We start from the raw sequence: 11,297 nt of genomic DNA, 5'->3' as shown, positions 1-11,297 counted from the left end.
CATCAGATTCAGATACGAGAGGGGGACGAATGGAAGACAACCTTTAAGACAAATGAGGGGCTGTACGAATGGCTGGTCATGCCTTTTGGACTGAGCAATGCGCCCAATACATTCATGAGGTTAATGAATGAGATGCTGAAGGAGTACATCGGGAAGTTTGTGATAGTATATTTGGATGACATATTTATTTTCAACAGGACAAGGGAAGAACATCTTCAACACGTACGGAAAGTGCTGAAGAAATTACAACAGAATAAACTGCTAATAAATTTGAAGAAATGTACCTTTCTGTAGAAGGAATTGATTTATTTGGGTTTTGTAATCGCAGAGAATGAACTAAAGATGGATCCGGAGAAGGTGGCAGCGATAGTGAATTGGCCATCTCCAAAAAATTATTTGAGGTACGTAGCTTTCACGGATTAGCAAGTTTTTATAGGAAATTCATAAAGAATTTTAGCGAAATTTGTGCACCTAGGTTGGATACCATTAAAAATGCCAGCCAGCCTTTTCGATGGACGGAGGCAGTGGAGAGAAGTTTCCAATTGTTAAAGAGAAAGATCATTGAGAGGTCGATCCTGAGATTACCAGATTTCAAAAAGTTATTTCAGGTTCGCTGTGATGCTAGCGGGACAACAATTGGAGCTGTACTCAGTCAGGAGGATAAGCCTGTAGCGTTTTTCAGCGAGAAGCTGAATGAAATTCGACAGAAATATTCATCGTATGATAAGGAGTTCTATGTTGTTATACATGCATTAAAACACTAGAGGCATTATCTATTGGGAAATGAATTTGTGCTATTTTCATATAATTTTGCACTACAGTATGTAATGCAACAACACAAGCTGAACCACAAACATGCCAAATGGGTGGAGTATTTGCAGAGTTTCAACTTCGTATTGAAGCATATTAGCGGGCAGGCCAACAAGGTGGCAGATGCACTAAGTAGGAAAGCTCTACTTCTGTAGGAAAGCACTGTGTAGGTGCTGGGTTTTGAGCACTTACAAGACTTATACCAGACTGATACAGATTTTAAGGAGGCCTATGAGGCATGTTAGAATCCCTTAGTGAGAGATAACAGTCCTTGGTTGGACTACAATCTACAAGAGAAGTTGTTGTTTAAGGGAGGACAACTGTGCATACCTGATTGCTCGATGAGGGAGAATATTATTCGAGAGAAGCATAGTGGAGGTTTGGCCGGACATTTCGGCATGGACAAGACACTCGAGCAGCTCAGTCATTTCTACTTTTGGCCAAAGATGCGGAGAGATGTACAACGATTTGTGGCCAGATGCAAAGTGTGCCAGTTAGCAAAGGGTCACAGTCAAAACACAGGACTGTATACACCGTTACCTGTTCCAGGCAGACCGTGGGACTCAGTCAGCTTGGACTTCGTCTTAGGTCTACCTAAGACACAGCGAGGTTACGACTCGGTAATGGTAGTAGTGGACAGATTCTAAAAAATGGCGCATTTTATTCCTTGCAGAAAAACCAGTGATGCCACTCACGTGGCCCACTTGTTTTTCAATGAGATTGTCAGGTTACATGGATTGCCTAAATCTATCCTTTCGGACAGGGATGTGAAGTTCACGGGACACTTTTGGCGTACCTTGTGGAAGAAAATGGACACACAGCTAAGTTACAGTTCTGCTTATCATCCACAAACGGATGGACAAACAAAAGTTGTAAACAGGAGTCTAGGAAACCTGCTACGAAGCCTGGTTGGAGAAAATTCACAGATGTGGGATCGAGCGCTTGCACAGGCAGAGTTCGCTTATAACGACTCGCCTAACCGCAGCACAGGTTTCAACCCATTTCAGATCCTATACGGCATGCATCCTCGCGGAGTGCATGAACTGCGGGATCTTGGACTGCAGGAAAGGCGAAGCGCAGATGGAGAAGATTTCGCTAACGCGATGAGAGATTTGCATGAACAGGTAAAAATTAAATTGCAGGACAACAGCTTAAAGTATAAACAACAAGCAGATTTGAAGAGAAGGGAAGTACAGTTTAACGTGGGGGATGAAGTCCTCGCGCATTTGTGCAAAGAACGCTTCCCTAAGGGTACGTACAATAAATTGAAGTATAAGAAGATAGGACCCTGCAAAGTCCTTCGGAAATTTTCGGCGAATGCCTACGAGATACAGTTGCCACCCGGAATAGGCATTTCACCTATCTTTAATGTAGCAGACCTGTTCCCCTACACGGCTGACCCAGAAGAGAAGGAAGAAGATGGAACCACGCGACCTACACGGAATACCCAGGATGGAGGAGAAGCTTGGAAGAGACAGATGCCTTACGTTCAACCTCCCGAGATTGAAAGCATTCTCGACACTCAGGTGGTTAAACGAACTCGGCGGAAGGAGTATGTGCAATACCTGGTCAAGTGGAAGAACCGTCCTATTGAGGACAATTCGTGGCTTGATGCCAAGCAGATTGAACAGACAGGTTCTTCAGTCGAGAAGCTCATGGACCAGAGCCATGATTTCTTTTTGCCCCGGGAGCCTGATGCAAGAGCATCCAACTCACCATGACCGGGTGAAGTCTCTGCCAGGTTGGAAAGTTGTTTGAGTATTTGGATTGTTTTTTTTATGTTTAGTTTATCAGGACATGGGATAGGATTTTATTTTGTTTTACTGTTAATTGTTGTGTTAGTCAAAGTTAATAGTCAGTTAGGGTTGTTATTTGTCCGACAGAAATAAACAACAGTTTAATAATTGTTCTGTCAACTTAAAGAGGAAAAGACAAAGTTGTCTAAATGAAGATCTTGTCATGTCAACCGAACTGAGAACTAGTAGTTACACAACCATATTATTTTTGTTCAACTGAAAGCAATTACAGTTTCAATTAACTGTAAACAAACAATGTATAAATGTAGCAATGTAAAACAGGGAAAAGGTTCAGCAGTTTCGGAATCAAGAAATAAAACAGAGACAAATCATTTTTTCTAAACTGTCCATCTGTGTCATTGCCTACTTACTGTACTATTATATTTCCATTCATTGAATTGTTAATAACAATGCTAGCAGACAAAGAACGACCACTGTAGGTTGTGTTTCCTTGTGTTCTCATCAAACAACAAACAATATCGAATTCACGCATAATCAGAGCGGAGAGCAACCGAATTGAATCTACAGCCAGAACAGTAAAGCACAGCGAGAACACCGAGGAGATAACACCGAAACAGAGTGCCGAAGAGAACAGAATAGAACAAAGGTAATTTCGAACGAACCCTTTAAATTTTCATAAGTAAACAGAGATCCACATAATTGTGTTCATATTGCTATTGTTCAAGTCACACACATATTACAGTCGTTCATAAACAAAAATCAGTGCCAACGTCCATGGAACGGACAAACCCTAGCCTAGGGTTTGATAACAGGAATCATTTTTTTAACCAAAACGGGACAACCAACCAAAACAAACATTGAAGCCAGATTCAAGCTTCATCCTTGAAAGCGATTCAGACTAAATATGAATGCAAAACGGCGAGCGAAAAACCCTACAGAAACTCAAAGACCCTAACTGTAAATTGACGGACTTTAAGAGCCAGAGCCTACCGGTAGAGGGTTGCCACATTTGGAGGCCGAACCCCTAAGAAATCCGCGTACCCAGGTCAAACCATTGACCTGCACATACCAAATAGAGCTCAGTCAGCATACCTGTATAGAGAGACCTGGAAATCGAAGCAGAATAGAAGCAGAAGGGATATATAACTTATCTGAGTGCGACCGGACCAAGGGGTTTGCGGAACAGAGCCACTGACGAATCGAAGGAGCCTGAGACAGAAGGAGCAGGCTTGCTTAGTGTGAATGCCAGAGGAAGGTCGAATTAAATCAAGGAGAGGACTATTTACCTGTTTGTAGCCGCAGAAGACCATCACCATGTTACCTGAGTTCATGGACACCAGAAGTTAACCAATTTGCATACCGAGTAGAGACAAAGGCAATAACAATAACAACAAGTGACAATCATCGGACGAGAGACCTTATTCCATAACCAAACCACAGAAGAACGAGAGCACGAGATCAAGAAACTTACTGTGTGAAAAGAGTTCGAGCAGGCGCACCTCTAGAGCCAAGACAGGCTCGTGCCACAGGAGAAGTCCACAGACAACCGCATCAACAAGTTTGGAAGGCCGGCATTCATTTACAACCATACCCAAAGAGAAACCAGAGATTGCCATACGCGCCGGAGCAAAAACCATACAGAGTGACAAACAAACCCTTGCAGAGTCGCTCAACAGAACAGAACCATCGCGAATGACCAGGAAGCAGAACCATTTTGGGCAAAGACCAAATGGAGGGAATCAGGCCCGAGGACCGTAGATGGGCATTGAATAACGCATTAAATCATTCCCACTTTCCAAAACAAAATATCTGTTATCCACATTACATACAACCGCTGGAAACAACAAACAAACACACCACGTCATAAAGCCCGAAACAGGTGTAAAGCCGAGGCTACGTGGAAGCATGGGCTGGGTCACATCATTAATTATAAAGGTCTTGTAGTTAAAGGGAATGCTTTTGTCCCTACTTTTAGAAATAGACATAGGTATACATATTCTACTTCCTTGGATTTGAACTTATGACCTCTTATGAGAAAGCACAAATTCTTAACGATTTACCAAAAACACATATTCAAACTTATAACCTCTTATGAGAAAGCACATGTTCTTAACTATTTACTAAAAACACATATTCACTATAATAATTATATCAAAAATATATATTATGCATTTAATCATTTATCTAGTATAATAAATGCAACTTAAATTTGTTATTTAGCATAATCAAAATATTTTGTTCACTTACAAAATGTTTTACAATTAACATTAAAAAATGAGAGTAATGACCACTACAAAGAATGTTTTTTCAGCAGATTTAATATGATGAAGATGAGTAACCTTGGATAATGAGTATAATATCTCTAATATAAAAAAATAGGGATTTGGATATATATATATATATATATATATATATATATATATATATAATTTAATAACTATTTAATTTTTATATTATTGCTTTGAGAATCGTTTTTTAATATGTTATTATTATTATTTTATTAATTTTTGTTTGGTAGTTAAAGTAAATTTGATTTGGTCAATTATAATTGGTTTTTGAGCCCCATGTTTATGAGAACCTATGGTATTCATGTGGAATATAGCTTAGTTAAATAAAGCCATAAAATAAACCAGCGTAGATCCATCTTAACTTTGACTCCTTAACTCCTTAACTCCGGATCTACCAAGTCGAAGTTAAGATGGATCTAAACTCATTATATAAAATATAAATTTGTATGCTATGATATAAAGTTTAAATTTATATTATCATTATAACTCCTTAACTCCGGATCTACCAAGTCGAAGTTAAGATAGATCTAAACTCATTATATAAAATATAAATTTGTATTATTATTATAAATTTGTATACTATGATATAAAGTTTAAATTTATATTATCGTTATAAACTATTGTTAGAGAAAAAAATCATTCTAAGTTTTTTTATTATTATAAATTAATTTATTATATTTTGTAAATATTTTAGTTTTATAATTAATTTAAATTATAGTTTTTTATGATTGAGCCGAGAGACTAATTCTACACCCACTATGGGGAATGTGTAATTTGTAAATATTTTAGTTTTATAATTAATTTAAATAATAGTTTTTAAGATTGAGCCGAGAGACTCATTCCACAACCACTATGGGGAATGTGTAAGTCTGTGCGTTTTATCCAATTGACATGCCCCTATAATAATGTAGGCTATAATAAAAAAATGAATATGTTGTAAACTTAAAAAAATGTGCGAGTAAGATATTTAAACTTATAATTTTCAAAAATATTTCAACATGGGATTTATATAATATTTTTTTCCAATGTGAGTTATCAATAAAATATTTTAATAGGAATTAATATTGACATATACTTAAAATATATTAATAATAAAAAATATCTCAATATATATGTTATGTAAAATATTTTAATGTCAATTATGTATATATTATATATCATTAAAAAAAATATATGTATATATCATGAAAAAAAAAAAAATTATGGTTGAAATGTTTATTTGGTCCTATATATACTTTATATCATTCAAAAAAAAGATTTAAATAATGAAAAATTACACATTGTATTTTGCACTCTAAAGTAGTTTGCATGTGAAGAAATTTAATCCCTCTGGGCACTCATGTTAGATTCTTACTTAAGTAGATCTACGCTGGTTATAAAAAATAGCTATATAATCATTAATCATAATCAATAGTTATAGTTTTATTAATTTATAGTCATAATAAATTGATATTATTTTTCAACCATATTGTAAATATTTAAAATATAATTTCTATAATTATTGAGAATAGTATAATAGGTACAGTGCAATTAATAGATAAAACAACATTTTTTTTTGTTAGAATTAGAGTAAGATTGTGATTTCTTATTGTTTGAAAATATAAATGGATTCACATCCTAAAAACTCTTAAGACACATGAATTTGGTAGATTGGACAACTTAAATTTATGATTTTTAAAAATATGTATCATAAATTGGATAAAATTAATTAAAAAAAATATCATTTTATCTATTAACTAAACTACACAATTATAATAATATAAAACATTTAATTATAAAATATTAATAAATAATTTTGAATTTTTTCAATTTATTAAATTGTTTTCACTTTATTTAACCAACAAGTCATTAAATTCTTGATTTAACATATTAACCTTATAAATTTAAGTTAAACATTGAATATTAACTAATCTCAATCCAATACCATAAACCCATTAATACCTAACTCATTACCTTTTAAATAAATAACGGAAATTAAACCAATCATTGATCTACCACGAAAAATAACCCAATCATTGATCAACTGGCACCCTTACCATTCACCCATTATCCAACGCACCTCCAACCATTATCCACTAACTCACAATTTCCTAATTATTGCTCAACAAACCAATTAATATTCCCTAGTCACTATTATGATTAACTATAATGGACTATAATTTAGCTTAATAAAATATAATAAAATAGAGTTATTATTTAAGGTTTTAAATTATTCATTTTTAATTATTAATATGGATAAAATCCAATCTTATTTATTTATTTGGTGTAAAAATTTATAGTCACAAATTATTCAATTTGTTATAAAATTTTATTTTATCTATCAGGTATAATTTTAATAATTTATTATTAAGAATTGATAAAACAATAATTATGTTATTCTATTTATATTAAATATTAAAAGTTTAAAATGAATTATTATTATGTAAAAACTAAATATATTAAGGTACTTTTGAATGTTTGGTTAAGTAATATAAACAAGTGGGATAGATGCATAGCAATATAGTCTTTGCTTATTTGAGTAGTTATTGGTTTATTGGTGCGATTAAGGTAGTGTGACGCCCATAATTTGTCTTTATTTGAAACAAGATTTTGTATGTAACAACACTTCTCATCTTTGAATTTTTTGTGATGGATGGTGGCTGCGGAGCCCTATGCATCATGACGAAACCTTGTACTTAGAATTAAGAATTAAACACTTGAACACTGTTCTGATGACATGTCGATTCGTTCAATAAATGTTGAAAAGACTTACGTGTTGGAAATACTAAAAGGGGGGCGAGTTAGTGTTTCTCTTCAATTAGTAAATTTTAACTTCTCAGAGCATTAATTATCATTAGCATTAGATAAAACATAAGTTAGCATCACATCACATGAACAGCTAACAACACCATTCAACAATGCACAACATCCAAGATAGTAGACACGAGATTTTTAGGTGGAAACTCTTCTAGGAGAAAAACCATTGAATGCTTCTTAACATAGGTCTTTTCAAGATTTCATCAATGGGAAGTTCCAACTTCCAAGATTCTCTAGCTACAACTTGAAGGAGGCTCCACCCCCCTAATTTATCAACTCCAAGTGGAAGGACACACTAATGCCCTAGCTTTATCAATTATGACTGAAAGGATGCTTCAACATCCTACACAAGATTCAACCTACCCTAGAACCACCCTTCCACCCTGAAGTGTTCTTAGGCTCCAACTTGGAGGAGACTCCAATCTTCTGCCTTGTACCACCCAACCACCTTGCTGAGTAAGTTATCACTTGCCCTAAAGGCTCCAACCTTCAATTCATCATGGTGGACCACATTTCACAATTTCCAAACTAGATCCCCCTTTGCTCAAATCAAAATACATAACATTGAAAAAAAACCGTTAACTTCGCCAATCTGCAATATTGACATTAGATCATCAACAACGATATCAACTTCCTTGCTAAAAATATCAATCCCTAGCTTCAGTTTGCCTTTGTTCAATATACATCAACCATCATATTGTTGATGTATACTTTTGATGTACAATCCCTGTTCAATAAACATAAATGCCCTTATGTACTGAGGGTAACGAGTGGATATTGCATCAAACACTAGCTGACAACATCTCAGAAACAATCCGCAATAATAGCATCAAACCCTGTTATATCTGGCAAGTAGTTTGTCTTCTCATAAACTCTATTATTTATAGAAATTTTAGAGCAACTAGAATTGCCACTAATAGTCAATATGCATTAATATGCCCAAACATTCTTTTCTCAACAATTTTTAGAATAGCTTAAAAAAACTTTGCTCATTAAACATATTACCCAAATTTAGGACTACTTTGGTTCACTAGCAAATATGGAAACCCTTATTGTTTATCACTATGAAATCATAATGCATCATAGTCCATGAAGTCTTTGAAACACATCACAGAGGCAAATTTAATCCTGCCTCGACCTTGAACAACTGTACCTCTGATTAGGGCTTGGTTTCATGAAAATCTCCCACAAGAACGCTTGAATTTCTGATTTAATTTGATCATTAATGGCTCATAATTTTGTTCTCGCAAATGATGTGAAGTAGGCCTTAGAGTGGGCTATAAAGGTTTCCACAAAATCATAGTGTTCTTGAACCTTCAATGAATAGAGCTTTAGATTTCCACCCAAGTCCAAAAGATTTAGATTTATTCAACAATTCAAGGAGCCTAGATTTTGGAATTTTCTTGGATGCTATCTCAAAATGATGAGATAAAATTGGTAAACAACACCAACAAATATGGCCTTAAAGTGTGCACAAAGAAGACCACTAAACAAACCAAAGAACCTTCAGAGTTTAGCTCAGGTGCTAAGTCACTTGTTTTCTTAATTATCAAGACAACTTGAAAAGGTGCATTGCAGAATGCATGTGGGCTACCCAGAAATACTTTATCATAGGTCCGAACAACTAATCCTCTAGAACTAGTCCTAATACTTCAAAAGTGGCTTGCAAAAATATTTAGAAATGCCTCAAGGAGGGAGGTTGAATACGGTCATAGAGATGTCTTTAGATAAGGACAAATTAGCATCCAGCACAACAGAACTGAGTCCAAACTTCTCTTCAGATCATCCTTATATAGGCCGCAGTTACAATTCACAAATGTGATCCTAAAAAAAGGTTAAGTATTCAAATATCCCTATATCAAAAGATGCCACCAATTTTTTCCCTAAGATGGCGAAAACATCTCAAATCATACAATCTAAATGCCGATCAAGATCAAATGTGTCACAACTTGTTTCAGAACTAGGGCCAAAGCATGTTTAAACATATTACTCAGGAGTAACACGATTTTCCATAGAAATAGTAAAATATTTTGGCACATAACTTCCTCATATTAGCCACAGGGGAATGTGAAGGTTAGTCCTTAGCAGAGAAGTGATCTTTAAGTTCCAGAAAAGTCATTTAATCCCAAAAGAAAACAAAAAATATCCCACAAATATCCTACTATGGTTCCAGCGAATATCCTAGATTAGAAGACAAAGAAACAAGTGCCAACAACACTGTAAATTTCGACCACCTTAAAGATAATTCGTTGCTCCATAGGGTCGAAATGATTTCAGAGATCATTCACTTGAGAATGGCACATAAGTTGTATTTTTGAGGACTAGAATGTCTTGTATTTATAGAGGTCGAGGTTCCTTTAAGAGGGGCAGGCCAACTTGAAATGTGGAGGGATTTCAAATTTAATTTTTCATTTTTGGAGGCAATGATTAACTCCCCTTTTTGGGTCCAACTTACATTTGGAGGGAACCAATGAATTTTAAACTTTACTATATGTAAGCCCACAAACAATACAATACAAAATATTTAATTTAATTCTTCAATGAAAATCCTTCTTAGTCTTAATAGTCTAGCTAAAGATGAGCTACCATATCATCTCATTTTGGGGACTTCAACCACAAGAAGGGGGCTTTATTCTTTGATCAAGTATATCTCCCAAATCATGAGGAGTCTCGTGATGTGCCACATACTATTAGAATTATCATTATGAGGAGTATCAAGTGATGAAGGTCTCCAAAGAAAATCCATTGATCTCCATCCTCAAAAACTTCAACAAGTGCCAATATTCTAGGGTTTCCTTCCTTCCTTCCAGGGTTTCTTGTTTATTGGAGTTTCCAACAGATGTAATCCATGATGTATATTAAGAGCGTTCAAGAGCGATGTTGGCATCAATGACAAAACCATTCAACCATATCCCCCTTTGTCATTGATGGAAACACACATACTCCCCCTATGATTATTGTTCCTATTGACTCCATGCCTCTGATCTAATTTTTCTGGTTTCTCTCCCCCTTTGACATCAATGGCAATGGATTACTCCCCTTGACCTATTGTGCCTCACACGTCTTTCCATATATAAATCCATCTATATTATCATGAATCCTTTTGTAATTATTTCCATGAATTTGCTTTCCAAACCTATTAAAAGCTGACCAGTCTACTCATAATGTTGATTACTACTCAAACAACTTGGATAGATATTCAAAATTTCAACCATTGCTACTTAAACAACCCCTCTTCAAAATCGATATGATAGGGGGTCATCAATGTTGGATCATTCTAAATAATATGAGAACCGGCTCTGCATTCGGATCATCATGATCCTTGACATATTCTAATGTACCGATTGAATCATCATAATCTTGTGACTTTACAAATCCTAAGAGCATGACCGCTGGGAATTATTCTTTTACTCGTTCCTCTTGGTTTTTCTTTCTTCTCTAAATCATCTTGTGCCTGATGTTATAGTTTTCCTTCATCTTGTATCTGTAGTCACGATCTATATGTCCATAGTTATGGGATTTGTAACATTCAATGTTGAACTTGAATGATGAAATGACTGACATATACTTTTTGCTGACAAATTCCTTTTGAAATATGTCTTGTGATCATGAAAACTTGCTTCTAGGGTTTTGATAGTGTCCTTGG

The sequence above is a fragment of the Pinus tabuliformis genome, chromosome J (genome assembly GCF_031772625.1).
Source record: "Pinus tabuliformis cultivar Carrire ecotype Pingquan chromosome J, CPIR1, whole genome shotgun sequence".
Classification (NCBI taxonomy): Eukaryota; Viridiplantae; Streptophyta; class Pinopsida; order Pinales; family Pinaceae; genus Pinus; species Pinus tabuliformis.
Note: the sequence above shows the minus strand (reverse complement) of the source record.